General features: G+C 36.6%; 1 protein-coding gene across 7 annotated transcripts in view; it reads left to right on the top strand.

The window, feature by feature from the left end:
* The first annotated feature begins 506 nt into the window (after positions 1-506).
* Positions 507-21,117, top strand: part of tbl1x (transducin beta like 1 X-linked) — a 142,210-nt gene continuing 121,599 nt past the window's right edge. For 3 of the 7 annotated variants that reach the window (XM_031895698.1, XM_031895697.1, XM_031895695.1), the window contains exons 1-2: positions 586-904; positions 2,081-2,259. The gene's annotated coding sequence lies outside the window, so the exon portion shown is untranslated. 7 annotated transcript variants of the gene reach the window in all.

The raw sequence follows: 21,117 nt of genomic DNA, 5'->3' as shown, positions 1-21,117 counted from the left end.
TATACACAAAGGTAGCTGCCAGACCTAGCTGAAATACGCGGCGTTTTTTACTATTTTGCACTATTAGCACCATGGAAATGGGATTTGCTACGTCACCAGTTCTAGGCTGAAAAACGCCATAGTCAGGGGCTGTGTGGCTTGTGCGGCGTTTTTAGGCTGAGAAAAAACGCAGCGTAAAAACGCCACGTGTGACATCAGCCTTAGCTGACAGAATGCCCTGGATTTCCTCTCTCTAACCCCTACATTAAATATTTTAACGGGGATGCATTTACTATCCTATTTTTTGCCTATGACTTCTACTTTGCTTAATAGTTTTAAGCTCCCTATAAAAGCTTAATATTGTAGATTAAAAAAAGAATGCAAAAATCAGTGATTACAATTTAAAAGCCATCCTTGAAACATTTAGGAAAAATAAAGCATTCTGCTTCTAAATGATCCCAGAAAAATCACAGGGCGTAGACATCTATTTCTGTTTTCGTGCGCTTATATTAGTATTTGCGTGGTAGCAGAGGAATGTGTCACAGTAATGCAGAGAGCTGTAATGATGTCAACTTGTTATTTACTTTCCAAATCTGAATGACTGAGCAAGGCGAAAGGAGAATCAATCAACCACAATGTGACCCTACAGGCGGAAAAAACAGCACTCCCACCAGCAAGCCATGGGGGAAGGGAAGCACATGTAACCAAGGCAATCTTGCATCATGTACTTATGCTGGGTTTTTAAGGCACTGTTCTCATTTTCATTTGTTTTCTCTGTTCACGGTAATATGTAAGGATCTAAGAAAAACGTGCAAAGTCGTTAAGAATCAGAAAAGGGTCGTATACTATATGGGCTGTAAAATAAGACTTTTATCGGCTTTTCAGCAGCAATTTTTTGCTGCTGATTCAGAATTATGGAGCTCCTGTAAGTCCAACATTTTCCTATTTCTGTCTCTGAAACACAGTGTAAAACTTTTGTGGCACATGGTCGTGATATACCATTGCAATGATTGTGAACGCTATTGTGCTGTCTAATTTTTAATATAGTGTATATAGTGTGATATATAGTGTATTCCAGTACAGTATTTCAAGTGTTCTGTTATACATAAACATATATATAGCAAAGTAATATAGTTCATGTGAAAATGTGTTTTAACTGTTGTGATTTAACTGTTGTTAACATGTTAATATTCATACGACTGAATAGAAATGCAGGCAAAATAATCAAATATTGCAGAAGCAGAATGTTTCCTATCATGTGGCCTTCTAAATTAACATTGGTAATATTGTATTTCTTTTCATATCCAGATGAGTAAATAATATAAAATCAGACACATTTGCAGTTATGTACATGCATTTCTATTTGTGATTTTAAAAAGTATATAAGAATTCTCCAGGCACAGCATCTCCCTTCCCCCACTCAAACATATTAAATGCCGAATGTGCAGTGTCACCCAGCACCATTTTCTATAATACAACTCTGTAATCAGCTTCATTGTCATTGATGCTAAATATTGCCTGCAGGAGATATGATCCTACTGTCATTAGACCATATTTTAAAGGTGGAAGCACCAAAAAAAATGTAAATGTTGATTTTGAGTTTTAAAAGGAAAAGGAAACAACAGGAAATGATTAGTCTTAGAAGGAAGGAAAATTAAATATGTTATTGTTTTCCACTAGTTCAGGTCAATTGATCTGTCTGTGCGGATTTTCTAGTTTTTTTTTTCTCTAGGAGGTCACTGGCTCAGTGTCTCAGTTTCTGTATGTGTCTGTGTGTGTATGTGTGTGTGTATGTGTGTGTGGATCTTTTTTTTTTTTTCCTGCCAGTCTCTCTCTTTCCCCCCTCTCTGAGCTCCTGCTTCTGTCTTTGGAGCTTCACTCACACACAAACACAGGCTAACTAACTCTGCTAATGAACTACTTAGGCGTACCTTTTTAAATGCTACAACAAATGTAAAAGAAAAATATTTTTTAAATATTAAAGTCCTAATAAAGTCAGATTTGGCACTTTTATGGGATCTTTATTTTTTTTTTAAGTCAGTTGGGTTTTTTTAAATATATTTTTATTTATTTTATTTTATTTTTTTTTTTAACTCTGGAGGATTTACAGTTAAAGATCATCTATGGTTGTTTGCAAATCCAGGAACTGCGAAGGAAGAGTTAATTGGTTCTGCAAGTGAAGAAAAGTCCCTGTGTGTGTTTGCTTCCTATAAGAAGTTAAGGCTTTAACCAACTGCTACTTGAACTGCAAACAGTGTCTTGTATTCCACGTTGTGTGAGGTGAGTCTGAATTTTAATTGCATGGAGCTGACTTTAAATCCATTGATTGGGAATCAGCTGAGAGCTCTCTGGAATTGTTATTGGTATATGTCAGTGCTGGCAAAACTTACCTGCACATTCACTGCCTGGTTTGCCATGTACGGTGTTTCTTCTGTTTTCTCACTGTTATATCTTATTAAAATCCTTTGAGGTTATGGGAATTGCAAACTTTAAGATACATTATGATTTTGTGTTTGCTTGGAAGAGTTAATGTTACTGATCTCCTTCCTGTGATTATGCTATGTTCATTTTCATGGATATTTACCCAAGCATTGGGGGATGGGGATTTGAAAGAGTGCCCTTACTGCATTAGAGAGTTATTTTCAATAAGAAGGAAGAGACAGGGGAAAAAAAACTGTAAAAATGCCAGGTATTCACATTGCAGATGGTGTGGAGTTTCCTTAAGCCCTGGAGTTGGGGGAGGGGAGTCCCATTCATTGGCTTTATGTTAGACAGCGTTTGATGCCTTACGTCAAATGTCAAAATCTTCTACAGACAGAACTTTCATTATTGAGCGTATGGGGTTTTTATATGCCAGAGGCAAAAACACACCCCCCCTCAAACTAAGGAAGAAATATATAAAAGCAAGTTAGTAAATCATAGTCCAGCTCATCATACTTTACATTTTGTTTAAGAGGTAGACTTGTTGCATGTTTTGCTGTCCTAGTTTTCTCATATTGTGTTTTTGTCTTGGGAATTTTATTTTTTAAAATTTTTAAGGTGTTAGCTTAGATGCTGTAGAGGCTTTTAGCAAGAACAGGGGTCATCTACCAAGCACAGAGTGTAGGGCCCTCTATATCCTCTGTATTTGTCAATATTTGTATATAATTTCTTCAATTAATACATCAATCTATTTTACTGTTATATTTGTGCTTTATAAAAACACGCAGCACGTTAACACTATTTATTCAAAGCACCCAAGAACCCGTATGACAAAAATAATATTCCAAGTATACATTTCAGTATTTTGGATTTGCTAAGTGATCTTATATCATATTATAATACAGAAAAGGCAACAGTCAAAAATTAAAAAAACTGCTCTTTTAAGTAAGATAGTATTAAAGAAAAGAATAGTTAAAACTGCTCTTTTAAACAAGATTCTGTTTATTCTGATGTATTTCAGAGCTTTCCTGAGAATGGTATTCAATTTGATAAGTACCCACCCAGCAGGGTTTGTATTGGTCAGGATATGCTGAACACAGAATAGAGTTTCTAAACAGAAAAAGTCAAAACAGATGAGAAAGGAATCACACAAATTGTGACACAGGAAAAAACCCTTAAAATGACTTGTTCTCCCTCCCCACCCATCTGTTTACAACATTTCAAGCCTCATTTAGGAAATGCAGGATGAAGTAAATGGGGGCAAACTGCCATGTATTTTGTACATGTGTACCCTGCACTCTGCAGAATATAGGTTTTTCTTGAGCCTCAAAAACCTGTGTCTGCCCTATGAATTCAGTGCTACCTGTGTTTGACAGCACTGTATTCACAAGGGATTTTTCATCCAGCATAAGGTGCAGAGTGCAGCAAGACCCCAGGTGCAAGTACTTCTTGAATAAGCACTAATGAGTGCAGTTTACACTATGGCCGAAAAATGCTTGCAGAGAATACGCACCATACAGTATGCTTGAAACTCCCCTTACCTGTGCCTGCACCCAAATGAATCGAATATGCTCGGGTGCAGGCACATGTAGCCAATATCCGCCTAAAGACTTGCATTTTCTTGCATTTTATGTGGATATCGGCTACATGCGCCTGCACCCGAGTGTATTCAATTCATTCAGGTGCAGGTAGGGGGAGTTTTAAGCGTATGGAGCAAATTTTCGGCAAGCATGTTAGGCTTGCTGAAAATATGAGTCATACGATTCATGTGGCATTAGCCCTACTTCTCTGGAATAAATGTTGAAATACAATCAGGGAACTTCATTATCAGTAGCCATCATTGCTCTTGTAAGAACTGATCAGTGCGGAATAACATTTCTAATAATCAAATATAAAGTTCTGGTCACTGATAATTCTTCTTCTACTTTTAATTTAGGGGCAAATTTATTAGTAGTTGAGTTTCCTTCTAAGTCTCATCTTTCACATTTTTTTTATTTATTATATTTTCTTCTGCCATTAATTCCAAGCAAAACCATTCAAAACCTATTCATTATGGGTTTGAAATGAAATATTTTTATCATTCTATGTACTTAGCAATTCTCAAGATGTCTGGAGAAGGGTTAGGTTGTCTTACCATGATAGCCCAGGTAAGAAAATTAACACATTGGCAAAAAAATGTTGAGGTGATGTGAGTAAAATGGGCTTTTGGTGTGCATTGTCTGGTGCAACTGTGTCATGATATGCTAGGTGGATGTTGCTGCTGTTATGAAATTCTGGGGCAGCTGAGGCCAAGCTGTCTGGAGTAACAGCCACGTAATGGAATTCTGTGGCCACCATGTCATAAAATGCTGTAGGCACTGGGTCATAGTAATATCCTATGCAGGGGGATTCCAGAGGATAGTGGTAGTCATTGAGCAATTTAATGCTTGGGTAGGTAACTGTGGCCTTTATTTTTTGTAAGTCGCTGTATGATTTTACATTACAGAATGGATAAGGCATATATAATATTTTGTCTAGAGCAGGGGTGACCAAAACGTTGATCGCGGTCCACCAGTCGATCCCCCATGTATTTATGGTGGACCGCGTCGAAGCCGGGAAATGTGGAAGTGTGGCGGTTCCGCACGTTTATTGTGTATGCGTACGTACGCTGCATCGCATACGTACGCGAGGAGGAGTCAAAAGTCGATCGTGGGGGGAAAAAGTCGGGGCACCCCTGGTCTGGAGAGTCATGCATGTATTCAAAAGTGAGAGTGCTTTGTGCTGGAATAGGAAAGCTGCTCATTAGTGAGCATACCAGTAGTCCACCTTGTTGCAGTAGCTGGTCTGAGAGATTGAATTCTACAGAGGACTATGATAAATAATTGATTTTAATTGTAATAAAGTACATACTTAATTTCCTAGCTAGACAATCTGAATGAAATCAGTTTGTTCAAAATTGTTAAACAAACAAAAGGAATTCTGGGATTGAATTCCAAAAAGCTCCAAGAAAATGCCATTTACATGGATTTATCCTACAGGCTAAAGCTCACCCACTGGGTTTTTAAAGCAGAAGCCAGAATAATAGCTGATCAGATTCCCAACTACAAACCAGTTTCACCTTTCTTGGGGCTCATCAGTGAAGTGCAGGATTTTGTGATCAGCTTAGGCAGAGCCAAGAGTGTGGATTCACAAACAAATCATTAGGGTTGAGGAGACTCATACAGATACATATAAACAAAAGGAATGAATCTGATCAGCTATTATCCTGGCTTCTGCTTTAAAAACCCAGTGGGTGAGCTTTAGCCTATAGGACAAACCCATGAAAAAGTATTTCTTTTGTTTATTTGTGTCTGTATGACACAACCCTAATGATTTGTTTTTGAATTCAAAATTGTTGAAATCCATTATTTGCAATAGTCATTATGTACTGGTCTAAATGTGCTCCTAAGATTTTCTTTTTATAAGGCAGAATCATGTTGTTCATTTATGACCTCTGAAGCAGTGTGCATGAGATTTTTGCAATTTGCCCACTACCATTGTTTCTTGAAGAATTTTTTGGTTGGAGCATGGACCTTTACCAACCCCAAAGAATTTAGTGCTTAATGCGTTTGCCAAACCTATATTTATGACCAATGGGAGAAAGCACGTAGGCAGCCCCTTTCTCGCCTCCTACCCATCCCCAAACTTGTGTGCTTTGGAAGGCGGTAAGGACTGGGCTGGCAAATGCCCTCTGAAGCTGTTTACCTTGCACTTGATTTTAAACCAGTGCTAGATACAGATTTCAGCCCTTGTTAGCTGAGCACTAAATGAAAAGAAAATGAGCCCCCATATCTCCCCTACATGTATACAAGGCAGGGAAGTGGCACTATAAAAGTTATATCATAGGTTCAGGCACTACATAAACACAGGTTAATCAGGCTTACACAGTTGAGAAATCTAAGCTTCACTTAAGAGCATGAGTGGGGTTGCTTCCATGCTGATATTCAGCATCTTATATGGGATGCAAATGTTTAGGCTAAGGGTAAATATAATTAATAATTTTTTGCATAAGGGGATACCCTAAAGGGCTGAAGGTCTTGGATGGATTTGCAGCGAAATTATGTATTTTACCATCCAGAAATTTTGTGGTGAAACTGCAGCAAACATTCGCTGAGACAAAAAAGTCGCCAAGGCAAAAATAAAAAACACCCATTGACTTTAATGCAAATGGAGTAAGAAAAAAGTTGCACGTAAATAATGTCGCCTATTGACTTCAATTTGATTTCTGAATTTTTTGCTGTTTTTTTAGTAGTTTCGCAAATTTTTTGCCAAAGCAAAATGGGACAGATTCTCTCATCACTACTTACTATGAGTATGAGTACTGCAACCTGTTAGCGGGAGAATCCTGTTGCTGTTATTCATTGTAGCACTGTACTGCAGAGACAAGTAAATATATGTTGCTTTAATATAGAAATCATTGTAACCATCTTGGTAAATATATGTTGCTTTAATATAGAAATCATTGTAACCATCATTAATGATATGGTCAGTTTCTGTAAAATGTCATTTTATAAAGAACTGCTTTTAACTGGCTTGTCATAATATTGCCTGATCAGGTGCTGTGACATTTGTGCATCAGAGGAGTCAGACAGGCCCTGTCCTTATAGTAAATTACTCATGGTGTTTTTTATTTGTTAATGCTGGGTATATTGCCATGGTAGCTGAGTATACTGCCACTTTAAATATACTGCCATTTTAAGTACTAAGGGCCGTCCCCTGGGGTCATATGATTCATGGTGCACACATATATATATATATGTATTGCAGTGTGGTAAGATTCTTTAATAGGCCACTTAATTTGAAAGAAATCTGTTGTATTTATTCTAGGGGTATAGTTTCCCTTTAATTAGTCCACAGATAAACACCCTGCATTACCAAAGCAATCACAAGGACCAAACATGGAGTATCTTCAATTTCCCTATTTGCCTTGTTTATCAAAGTGTGTACAGCAAAATCCCTATTTATTGAACTCATGTTGAACAACATGCTCTTTTCTGCAAGGAAATAAACATTAGTAGAACCTTCCTGTGCTGCTGTCTAGTTCTGTCTTTTACTCCCACAATTCTCAGTGTTACAGTTAGAGCTGCATTATTTCCTGTCAGGTGAACTATGAAGGAGCAAACAGACCATCAAAAAATGGTAGCTTAAGAAAAGAGATGTAAAAGGCCAATACTTACTGATATCTATATTCCAGTTATTTCATTGTACAGTACAAAAATTATTTCTTCTCCTCTTTGTATTAATATCTGTAACTAGGAGGAGCCATATTCCTTCTCAATTTCCCAGTGCCTCAGGAACATGCACCATATTGGATTGAAATCAATTGCCAGGGCTTTAGTACTATAATTATTTCTTTAATAGCAATATGCAGAGCTGTTAACAACCCTATTTCTTTTGGACTTACCTGACTTTGAAGGTTCTCTCCCATTCTCCTGTAACCCAGCAGCAGTCGCACGATTTTGCAGAAGTCTCAAAAATCCTGCCATGAATTTTGGGCGCACATGTGCAGTAAGCACTCGGTGACATAATTTGATGCATTTGCCCATGATCAGGTAGAATCTTTCATCTTCATCTTCATTGCAAATACGTGTGGCAACACTTCCGGACACATGTGTGACACTTGTGATGTCACCACCGGGTATTGGGGAAAATTTCCTTCAGCTGACATAGCTGTCAGGTTGAAATCTCTGAATATGATAACATTATTACATTGTACCATAGTTAAGTTCAAACCTCAGTGCGCATTCATACCAAACTATCTTTACACATATGTCTATACTAGTTATAGATTTTAGTATCACAATAGCTGTTGATATCATGATTGTTAAAGAAATCATCCAAGCCACTATAAATAGAACAAGCACAGAAAATATGCAGCATTAAAAAAGCTTCTTTAGTCTTTGTCACTTAAAGGGTTCCTTGTGAATCAATAATCACAAGACTTTTCTGAACCAAGAGTCCTATTTCTCACTGTCAGAGGGTTCCCTTATTTGCTTTGCAAATGATTGGGGAACTCCCTACAAGTAAAACCTCTCACTGGGGCTTATCACATGATGATTGAAAAATACCTGTGTGATTGAGTACCTTAAAAAGACATACTATACATTGGTTACTGTGAAGAAGAGCAATGAACACATAACAGGATTTCTCAGAGATTTACTATACTGCAACATTTATGTATGCTTAATGGTCTGCTGCCTTTCAGCACTGGAGTCTTGTGTTTAGTTCTGACCATGGAGTTTGGATGTTCTCCACATGTCTGAATTGCTTTCCTTCAAAGGACACTCCAAAACCATACAATCAAAATAATTGGCTCCTGCAGAAATTATCCCTAGTGTGTGCTGTGTTAATGTAAGGACCTAGTATTGCAAACTTTAGTGCAACAGGAACTGATATGAATGATAAATAATCTCTTTATGCTGTGTAAACATGTTAGGCCTGTATGAATAAAGTATAATAATAATAATAATGTCACAAAACTCTTGTTAGACTGACAGATAGATTGATAGATCTGTACAAAATATATATTATAAATATATTTGGGGATGTAATCTATTATAATATATTGTCCTCAAATAAAATCCCTTTGTAGAACAGAAGTTTTTTTAATTTTATCTGTTAAGGTGGCCATACACGCTAAAATTATGATCGTTTCGATTGTCCATTGATCGTTCATCCACTCTACTAACGTTAGCAGCTGAATCTTCAGATATGCAGGTAAAAACAAAGGAATTCTTCTAATAATTCAGCATTAATGTAACAATGTTCGGCACCTTCAAATGCGGTCATTTAAAATTTTCAGTCTGATCGATGAGACGACCTATAACCAAAGCTTTTACCAATATCGGTCACCATGTCTCCTACCATATGCACACTGATTACAAAATTTTGTATTTTGTACTCCTTACTTTTATGCTTTTGTTTTATAAAAAAAGCTTTGTTCCCAGTCATGAATTGAAGAGCAGTGTTGCTCTTGGTTAGTGATGAGCGAATCTGTCCCGTTTCGCATGTATCACGAAAGGACATGTCCTTTTTTTTACGTGGGTGACAATCCGCCAATGGCAAAATTCGGAAATTCGCAGCAAATTCATGCCTGCTGAATTATTTCGCTCATCACTACTCTTGGTATTTTTTCCTATGGTATAGACAAGGCTGAGCTTCTCCCATCTTGAGAATGCACTGGCAGGCAGGGGGAGAGCCTGTCAGTCATATACAGAGTGGATTTCAGTAAAAAAATGTATGTTTTTGTGCCATAATCTGCCCCATATATGCACTGACTGGCAAACAGGTGATAGTAAGAGTAATTAAGCCACTTGTTTTATCCACAAGCAATGCTACGGGAAGGTTTGTGTATAGGGACTAAATACTGAATCAATTTATAACTATACCCCTATATTTAAATATGTAAAGGTAATTTTACACTAAAAAGCACATTTGTGCCTATTTATAAGAGTTTTATATGTCAGAGTTACCCTGAAATGTATGTATTTATTTCTGGGTCTGAAAAACTACTAAAATCAATGAGAACACTGTTACAAAAAGCCACAATTGTAAACAACTCCATAAAACGCTCATGTTTAGTACACAGTTTTACTAACCACACTGATTTCTACACAAGATTTATATCTTTGGCAAAATCACAATTGCCACCAACTTTACTTTAATGTAATAAGAAAAAAGGAAAAAGTTGATTATTACGCTTATTATTTTAGAAAATATAAGGAAAGGAAAAACACATTTTCAAGAGCAATTGTGTGAGAAATGGTGGGGAAGCTTCTGAAACCAAATTTGCTGGCTTCCACTAACATCAAATACCTATATAAGAAGTGTCAGGTGAAATCACCAGATGAGCCTTTAGTTTTAGGACTAATTTATTGTGCTGTCAAGGTTGAATATGTTAGAATAGACTAGAAATAGCTAATTTAAGAGAGAACATAGGTTAATTTTTTTTTTTTTTTTTTAAAACATTGATGTTAACACTGGTTACTTATTAGCCTTGAAAATGCTAGCTGCATGATCTGTGGGCTTCCAAATACTGATAAACTTCCAACAATAGGTGAGCCACAGATACTGAGGTAGTATGCATAAAATATACTTTACTAGAGAATCCTGTGGACAAGCAAATCTCCGTAAATAGTTTTTTACTCAGCATTTACAAAATACAAAAAAAAGGTAGATCTTGCCCATTTTTTGCACCATGCTCTGCATGTAGTAAATGAGCCCTTTTGCATATTATTATACATACATCATTTCCATCATTGCTATAATATTTTGAGTCAGAGTGGTTTTGTTTTTAAAAGCAAATTGCAGAGATATCTGCTAAATGTAAAATGTGTAGAAACCTGAGTTTTTGCCATAACTGTTTCCTTTTCTTTAGTTTTGATTATTACTTTTGCTCTCTTTTTAACTAGGGGTCACAACAGAAACTGATCTAACATACACTGTGCGCTGTCTATTTTGTATGTTATCTTTCGTCAGGCTTTTATCTACAATGGTTTCATCCGACCACATAAATTTTTACTCTTTTGGTCTGTAGTATTTTCTTTGTAATGCATAAATGGACCTTGTCATGTTGAAGATTTAAATTCAGGGAAAAGCTTACATTTTTTGAAGTTCAGTGCACTGAAAAAGGCAAATAATAAAGCTAGGCACCACAATGTATAAAGGCAGCTTTTGTTAGTAAATCCAGAACTCACTGGGACATCAACCTCTTGGAGTTTTTTTTTTGTTATGTACACAGCCCAAGACTTTTTAAGATTGCATGAATACAGTTTGAGATGTGCTTAGAAAATATTCAAATATTTTGAAAGTTTCAAATAGCACAAGATTTATATAGTATATTTTGAAATAAAATGTAGCACCCTGGACAACTACTTTTTAAGATTTATTTATTATCAGTTGACCTGGGGAATTTAGAACAATTTTCTGGAATTTAATTCATTTTAAGATTGAACAATATAGTCCTGTCAGGAACGTTTTTGACAGTCAGTATGGTATTAAGGCTGATGCCACACCAGGCGTAGGGCTGATTTTTTCGGCAAGCGGAAAAACGCTTGCCGAAAATTCAGCCCTACGCCTGCTACTGTGCCTGCACCCGAATGAATGGGATACGCTCGGGTGAAGGCACAAGTAGCCGATATACGCATGAAAACGCGAGACTTTGCATTCTCTCGCGTTTTCATGCGTATATCGGCTACTTGTGCCTTCACCCGAGCGTATCCCATTCATTCGGGTGCAGGCACAAGTAGCAGGCGTAGGGCTGAATTTTCGGCAAGCGTTTTTCCGCTTGCCGAAAAAATCAGCCCTACGCCTGGTGTGGCATCAGCCTAATGTACTGACAAACTTACCAAGGCTGATTAATGCGCCAGATCACCTGAATGTGTTGAGACTGCCTTGAGCAGTTGGATGCATTCATTCTTTTGGATGTCAGTACTAAGTATTAACACCTGTCCAAATCCCCGATACAGATTGCATGAGGACCAAACTTCTGTTTGCGTTATTTGCAATATTTGGGATTTGATATAGGTTGTATACTTAAATGGCCTTCCCTGCCTTGGCTTATATTATCCTTATATCAAAGCAGAATCTTGAACTCTTTCCGAGAAATCTTTCTTCTTTCCACTTTGTGTTTATAAGGTCATCATAAAGTCATCATAAATTTGCTTGAGTGAGCAAAGATCCCCCGCTAAAATCCCCTCTAATGTACTTGTAAAGAGTAATAATGTCCCCTCGCAATCACCTTTTTTCCTCAGAAAACAACCCCAACCTCGACAGTCTAACTTCATAGTTTAAATCTTCCATCCCCTTTACCAGTTTAGTTGCACGTCTCTGCACTCTCTCCAGCTCATTAATGTCATTTTTAAGGACTGGTGCTCAAAATTAGTGATTAGCGAATCTGTCCCATTTCACCTCGCCGAAAAATTAGCAAAAAAGATTTGTGAAACGGCAAAAAATCAGCAAAACAGTGAAAATGGCGTGTGTCAAAAATTTTTATATTTGACGCTCGCAACCCTCTTTTTGTCATGTGGCAACTTTTTGCGCAGTGAACTTTGTCACCAATTTTGCAAAAATATCTGCATAGCTCCCAAATGTTCTGATTTTCGCCTGACAATCCCTCTTTTAACAGCTCATCCTGCAGTCCCGGATTCTTACCGAAAAGTCCCTCATTTCCCTTTGATCACCTGCCCTGAATGCTAAAAAAGATACAAACTTTATTAAAAAGTAGCTTTTAGCAGAGAACCCAGAAATCTTAACAAGCTATAACTGCACTTAGATACAAGTGTAACTAATAAGCTAAACAGGTCTCTTGGGGTAACTGAGACTTGCATACATATGGCAATTTCAGCTTTTTTTTTTAGCAAAACTGTAATAACACATAAAACAAGACCCCAAAACTCCCACCAGGTATCTGTTCAAACCTTACATACCTTGCCAAATGGGAGTAGTATTTATTTGCTGCGCTGCGTTCAGTATTTCTTTTTGACCCTCTTTCCATTTTCAAAATGTAACGCGTAAATTCGCCATGAATCCATGCAATACAACATTTTAAAGACAATTTTAAGACTAGTTTGGATGGGGACATCTATATCATGTTCACTAGACATCTAGACAGTTTATAATAATATTTTGTAAATAACTTTTAAATTCTTAAATATGGTGTGAGATGGTAACAGTTAATATATCACCTGAATCTTTGAAAAATGTGCATTTATTGTGTGTGTTTGTGTGATTTAGAGAATATATGTTTATGATGGATCTGTATATTGTTATGTAGCTTTCTTAAACTTTTTAGCAAAACTAGCGATGAGCAAATTTTTTCGCCAGGCGTGGATTTGCAGCAAAATTTCCTCATTTCACTATTGGTGGATTGTTTTAGGCAAAGTGAGACAGGACAGATTTGTTCATCACTAAGCAAAACCACAAAAGTAACATAGGTATAGATAGCAACACAACATGGTTCATTTATGGCTGCAGTGTTTTGAGGTTGCACAAAAATGCGCACATTTGTAATGTGTATTGGCACCATTTATTAAACTAGTTCTTGCACTGGTGCATAGGTATTAAGCCCCAGTTTGACTTGCATGCCTGTTTAGTTGAATCGCGTAAAAAGGACAATATTAACATCAAGGAACCCTGAAGCTACCACCACCTTTAAGATGGTAAAAGTTCCCATAGCAACTAGCATAAATTGATGCAACATACTTGCACCTTAATAATCAGATGCAGACATCATTCCTAGCACTGGAAATTATGACATCCTGGCTCCAAAAAAACTGCATCCAAATGCAAGCACAATTTGTGTGTAATCATGTATTGGTCCCAAATGCCTTCACAGCTGGTTTACCTGTACCCCCAGGTTATAAAAGCTATCTGTTCTGTTTTGTAATGTTTATATTTTAAGCCAATTGTAAAAGTAGCTTTTTCTTTATTTAAAAAAAAAAAAAGATTTGCTTCTTAGAGTGGAATATTTAAACATGCTTACAGTACATACCAGCAACAGTGTCATGTTTAGCAAATGGGCAAAGTGTCTGATAGAAATGAATAGGTATGATGTTTTGTTTTGTGTGCAGGTTATGGTGTTAAAGCACCATCTACCCACTTCTCCTTTTACAAAACTCACAATGCTGCTTCCATCATTCTTTATGATCCACTATTCAACCAATGAAAAGCATCAGGGACCTAGAGGTATTTGATGTATGCACCATACGAATGTATAGTATTTATGAATACATGATAAAAATAATAATTGTTATTATTATCTTATAAGAAAATAGTCTGCAATGATACATTGCTTCACTGCATTCAAATATTGTCCAATTACCAAATTTCTTATTCAGAGAAATGCAAGATAAAGGGGTAGATTTACAGAAGACTGACATGGGGTACCTAAAAGCAGTCCCAGCTGGAACAAATCATTCCAGCACAGATAATAATTATAATGCTTTAAATGATCAGTAATGCTGATAATACTGGATAAATAAAAATCATAAAGGCAGTAGGTGGTTTTTGTTGGCTGAATAGTGCATTGTAAATAGGGATGAGCAAATTTTTTTGCCTGGTATGGGAAAAAATCGGATTGGAAACAAACATTTTGCGACTTTTTCGTATCTTTTGCGATTTTTTCGTCGCTGTCGCTGACTTTTTCGTGAATTGTCGTGACTTTTTCGTAGCCGTTATGACTTGCATGAATAGTCGCGACTTTTTCATAGCCGTTACGACTTGCGCGAATTGTCGCAACTTTTTCGTATTGAGCGCTCGTAAACGGCGGGCAAACCTTTCCAACTTGATTTTTTTTTAGCATGATTTTGGAAGCCTCCCATAGGACTCAATGGCATTCTGCAGCTCCAACCTGGCCCAAGGAAAGTCACGATACTGAAGCTTGACTAAATCTCAAACTTTCGTTCTCGGCGCGACAGCAAGATTTTTTTGCGACGGCGACGAAAAAGTCGCGACAATTCGCACAAGTCGTAACGGCTATGAAAAAGTCGCAACAATTTACGAAAAGGTCGCGACAATTTATGAAAAAGTCGCGACGAAAAAAACGCAAAATACCAATCATTACGAAAAAAATGCCTTCAGGCGCTTTCGATCCGTTCGTGGATTAGTAAATCGGCCCCACACCAATAGCAAGCACTAAAAGATCATATAGTGGTGGCAATAATGGTATATAAGTATTTTTTATAAATACATTATTCTAGAATGTATACATATTTGATTTTTATTACCGTTTGGTATTGTACATTAAGGACATTAATTACAATATTAAGAAACTGTATACATTATTTATTTTTTTAGAGCTTATGATTATATTTCATGGTAATAAAATATTAGTGCATATTTCTGACCACAAGTGTAGTTGTAGTTGATACTTTTCCCTGCAGTGAAATGTATGTTAAACCCATTTCATTCAAGTTACTTGCTTTAAAATATGCTCCTTGCTCTTCTGTATAGTTTTGCTTGGCAAAACCAAATCAAGTGCTGCTTCACCCATTGATGCGGGGGAACCCTGGAGCTACCACCACCTTCTGATGAGATGGTAATTACAGGGTGCCCTTTACACCCTGCATCAAAAGGCACAGCACACTTGCACCTAAACTATTAGGCACAGATGTCACTCGTACTCGTAGAACTAAAAACAATGTCAGATGGACTTCTGTGCAATTCTCCATTTTGGGGTGAAATACGTTAATTTTGGCAAATCGCACATTGGCCCCTTGTGGCAGGAACAACACTGGAATTCTGGGGGAAAATGCATTGTGGTGATTGTGCTTGAAAATTCGCTTTGCTTATTGCACTTGCAAACATGAATGAGCCATATTATTTTCTGTTATTTGGAACAAAATTTGAGATGAGTGAGCCTCTCAATTTGAGAAGCAACAAAATACCTGTTATAAACTAGTGTCAAAACGCTGCATAAGTTGGTGGCACTATATAAATAAATTATGATGAACGCAGTAGTACTGACAGTAGAACTCTAGTAGTTAATTTAACACAGTTGTTCAGCTGCCCCTCATACCCCAATCAGGCTGCCCACTTGATTTTAGCTAGGGTAATAAAATGGCATGGATTTTTATTTCACACAAATAGAAGTTTTAAAAAGCATACAATAGAGTCAATTTGTTTATGTATGTAATAGAAGTCAGTTTGTATATGAATCTCACTTTAACATCACATTAACTGTGAATAAAGTGTTCTGCAAAAAAAAGTTATTGTTCTAAATAAAATATTCCCATAAGACTGCCAGCATACTTACTTGCTTTGCAAAATGTTTTTCTCCCTCACAGTTTTTATACTTAGAAGGTAGATAAGTGATTTGCTTACAGACACAGACAGTGGGAAAGGGTCTCTTCAATTATTTCTTTGGGCTTTCTGTTCACACTTTAAAACAGGGGCATGAGAATGGCCTAAACCAGTGCTGTCCAACTTCTGTGGTGCCGAGGGCTGGAATTTCTCTAGCATACCTAATGGAGGGCCGCTAATGGAAACAAATTTGACCACTCCCCTTTTTTGTACTGCACCCACTTCAAACCACACCCATGTTATCACAAGAGCTTTTAAGACCATGCCCACATTAATGGTGGTAGCGCAGCAAAAACCCAAATGCTTGGTGCTCACTACAGGGATATCAATCATCATTCATATGTGAAAGAATTATATTATGTCATATTAAGACACACCCTTAAATCCATATGCCATCTTCTCCTCCCCTGTGGATAGCACAAAAACCCCCAGCACATAATTACACATGTTAGGGATCATTTAATGGCTATTTTCAACTGCAAACAAACTCCCAAAACAAACCCTTGCCAGGTTCATCTCCCACAGCCAGCACAGGGCAGGACGAGTATGGCACACACAGGCTGCATAGGGCATGCAGAGTATGCACACACAGGCAGCATAGAGCAGGCAGAGTATGGCACACACAGACAGCATAGGGCAGGCAGAGTATGGCACACACAGGCATGCCATGCTCTGCCTGCCTTACTCTGTGTGTACAGGCAGTATATACAGTGACACAATGCTGCCACTGTTCTGAGGTGTGAAGAGGTGAACAATGTGGGTGGTTAGAGTCTGAGCCTGAGGTGTGAACCATGCAGGGGACCAGTTAATCTCAGTACTAATACCATTTAAAGTTTACACAAAGGTAAACCATAAAAGCAGCCAGACAGGTGGGAGGCCACAAAGAGGGGGGTTGCGGGCCACCAGTTGGACAGCACTGGCCTAAACTATATCTAACTAAATGCAAAAGTCCTTTTTTAAGCTTGAATTCTTTGTCAGCATTTACATTTCCACTGTTCTGCTTATTGTGCCAGTATTATATAATCAAGTTAAGAAAATAAATACATACTAAAGATTAAAGCCTAACTTAATATTATGTTTCGGTACAGTTTAATATTCTGCTGAGCCCAGAATATAAGGATGCCAGAAATTACAACACTGGATGCTGGCAAACTATTATTTTGATTTAAATGTTGCTGGGAGGAAATCATAAATGTGTTGGTGAAAACCAGACAGTAACAGGCATTATACTGGAATAACCTTACATAACTTTCTCTTTATTCTGCCCTTGAGAATTTTCATTTCATAGGAACTCTGTTCCTTCAGTGAGTTTTAGATTTCATCCTGTAAATTTGCTTCGGTGACTGTAGCTTTTTGTACCGTGTTCAAGGTGTTTGGAAGCATATGATCTATCCATGGACCATCACAGAGACTGGTTAGCATTTATGTCTTTGATATATAACCTGTTAGGACAGCATAAACAATAACAGAGGCTGTAAATGGAATTGGAGAAAGAGGTGCCTGTATATAATGGGCCTTTCTTTATTGATTCAAGTTAACATTTTGGCTTGTAGATATGAGATCAGTGTGTTCTAACAGCCTTGGTTTTTTTTAGAGGCTTTGCTGGCAATATTCAAGTTTCAAAAACCATAGCAACCAGAATATACAATTTCCTTTATATTATCAAGAAAAAAGAAAGTGTTTCTGTTTATCATAATTTTCAAGTTTAATAATCATTAAATACATAAAATTACCATAAAGCACATGAAAAACGACCCAACAGACTTTAATTATTACAGTTTTACGATGGTTTAAAAAAAGTTTCTATAGAGTTTGTTTATGTGACGAGCCCCAGAAAAGGGATTCTTAGGTTCAGGAGAAGTTTAAATCATTTTGAGGATGTATCTAAGGAAAACAGATTATTTAGGACAAACAATAAATATATAAATATATGTCACTGTAAATAAAGGATGGTTCAGTTATATATTTGTAAGGATCTTTTGGATCTCATATTCTGATTTTCTTTAATAAGTTAGTAATTTGGACCATAAAGGACATATATAACCCAAAAGTTGAATTGACATGGTGGCATATGTGCAAAATTGCTATCATTGGGGTCTTGCTTCATGACTAAAATAAAAACATGTCACCCAACCTCATACGCATATCATGAGGTAAATAAAAATCCAGTCCTCTTTTTTTTTTTTTTTAGGCCTGCATTCCTCTTTACCCTAAATGATAACATGATATAGGGTCTCAATAAGGCCAGGAATGGCCTCATAACTTGCTGGTGTTATAAAAATAAGTGATAATGATGACACAGAGCTGGTTCAAAGCATTTATATTACATCATATAATCATAAACATCATTCTGTACAATTTATAGTACCTATTTAAAGGGGAGCTCCCCCCACAAAGCTAAACTGTTTGAAAAGTAAACATGATTTCAAGCAACATGGAAATATACACGAATTAAAAAATATGCAGCCTTTTCATGATTTTTATGTAATAATATGGTTTGGAAATGTTTCCTAAGCCTGGCCCCCTGTTCCCCTGCTGATCTGGCCAACTACTTTAAGACTCATGTAATGAGTAACAGTAGTCGACTGTCCTCAGCCTGCCTTTGGCGTGCATCCTCCAAATCCCACAATTCCCTGCACACGTGATGTCAATAAGGAAAAGAACATCACAGTGCAATGCATTGTGGATTATGTAGTTCCTGCACGCAGTTTGTAAGCTGTGGAGAAGTTGTAACATCAATATTTTAGTCCCCCCTCCCCGCCAGGATTTTAAATGATGCAGAGAAAGAACTGTTTTGCAGCTGGATTTCAGCATATAAAATGGTATTTATTTATATGTTTTGAAGGAACAGATTACAGCAATAGGTATATTTTGGGTTTCTGTATTGTGTGCAGCTTTTTATCAAATTTTGGTTTGGAAGCCAGAGTTCCCCTTTACCTTCTGATGCAAACATATTCTAGGTAATAACATGAACTTCAGATAGAGAAAATAATGTTTCTGGCTCCCACTTAGTGCCTGCGGATAGTTAAAGGCTTTGTTGGGAAAGGTTTTCTTAACCCTTTTCAATATATACAATAATTTCATTATTGTTTGTAGCAGTACTTTTAAAATTATGTTTGAATGGAGTTACTTTAGTTTGCTATATCACTGCTATTTTGTATTTTTGCTTTTTTTCATCAACAGCCACTTCCCTTTCACTTGAATGGAAAATGTTCTATTTATAGCAGACTCTTATGCCCATAGGCTAGTATTATCCAGGAAAGCTGAATTTTGTGTTCCCTTGTAGTCTCTACCTTAGTGGTACAAATGTCTGTCAGATGAAAGGAAAGCAATTACTCATGGAAAAGGTTATTTTGATTCCTGTTGTTCTGCCATAGAGGACAGCAGAGATCTACATGGCTGTAAAGCATTATATACAAAAGCTACTAAAAATAACTATTAAGATATATTATTGACTGTGCTAGAAAGGAAGAGAACACAGTTGTTTTAAAGATCTCATACACCAATCTTTACTCAGCCAGAATGCCCTAATACAGTCCCTTTTTTTAAAGCTTTTGATAAATTGGTGAGGTTACAGATGCTAATAAGCCATGTGGATAATTTCCCCAACAGATATTTTCATGTAATTTCATTTGACTCTGACAGAAATGATTGAGCTTTGCTTTTACAGGAAGTTTTCAGGCTGCACAATACACTAATATGCTGTCAAATCTGGCAGTTTTGGCAAAGTGCATGCAATTTGCTGAACACATGTTCTTAGTGCATTGTGTGTCAGAATGACAACAATGTTGGTGCCGTGTCATTAGTGTATTACCGTTGGTGCAAGAAAATTGTGTCCATGGATGCAAGCCATTAAGGGATTCCCTCCAGTTTAAACTTTATTTGTCTATGCACACAATTCCATTAATGGAATGTTCACCACCAATGTTCACCACATGTTTCTAAGGAGCATTTATAAATGCAAGTACCTTTGTTTTTTTATTGCAAAATATATTTTACTAATAATATATGCTATTTATTTTAATTATCTCAAAAGGAATAGCAGCATTTTAAGTACCACAGTACACCTCATTTATCTGACCTCACTTTGCTTTTGCATAAATATAGTTAGGTATAGGTTCTTCCTATTAAGGACCCTTTTTGTAATCAATGGTATCAGACAATATATATTATATATATTATACAGTATATGAATAATATTATATTATGTAGAAGCCAATTAGACTGCATTCATTGATAGATAACATTGGAATACACATTATCTGTTGGTTATGTTTCATATTGATCCCCTTTAGATCTGAAATAAATGTCTATATTATATGTCTATATTTCATTAGTTTTTAGACATGACTTCCTTTATGTATTATAGTCTAAGCTTTGCATTAGAATGCTTGAGACCTGAGGTTTTTCCAGATAATGGATCTTTCTTTAATTTAGATCTCTATACTTTGTCTGCTATAAATAATTTAAACATTAATTAAATGCAATAGGATTGTTTTGCCTCCATTAAGTATTAATTATATCTTAGTTGGGATCAAGCAGAAGGTACTGTTTTGTTATAACAGAGAAAAAGGAAACAAGTTTTAAACATTTAAATTATTTGATTAAAATTAAGTCTATGGGTGACCTCCCCATAATTCAGAGTTGTCTGCATAACAGGTTCCTAGATAACGGATCCCATACCTGTATGATAACACTTTGTGAGATTAATAAACAAAAATATGGTTTACCTTTCCTAACAAACCAAGTAGCATAATCCTAACAGCATGGAGATTTTTATCACAAAATGCAGAGTACTAAGGAAAATATGACATTTGTTTTGCAGATTACCATTTCAGTTTATAATGGCTCAGACAAGTCTGATTGTGGAGTTTAGTTGTACATCCATTTTCAATTTGC

Source organism: Xenopus tropicalis, chromosome 2 (genome assembly GCF_000004195.4).
Source record: "Xenopus tropicalis strain Nigerian chromosome 2, UCB_Xtro_10.0, whole genome shotgun sequence".
NCBI lineage: Eukaryota > Metazoa > Chordata > Amphibia > Anura > Pipidae > Xenopus > Xenopus tropicalis.
Note: the sequence above shows the minus strand (reverse complement) of the source record. Positions and strands in the feature narration are given on the sequence as shown.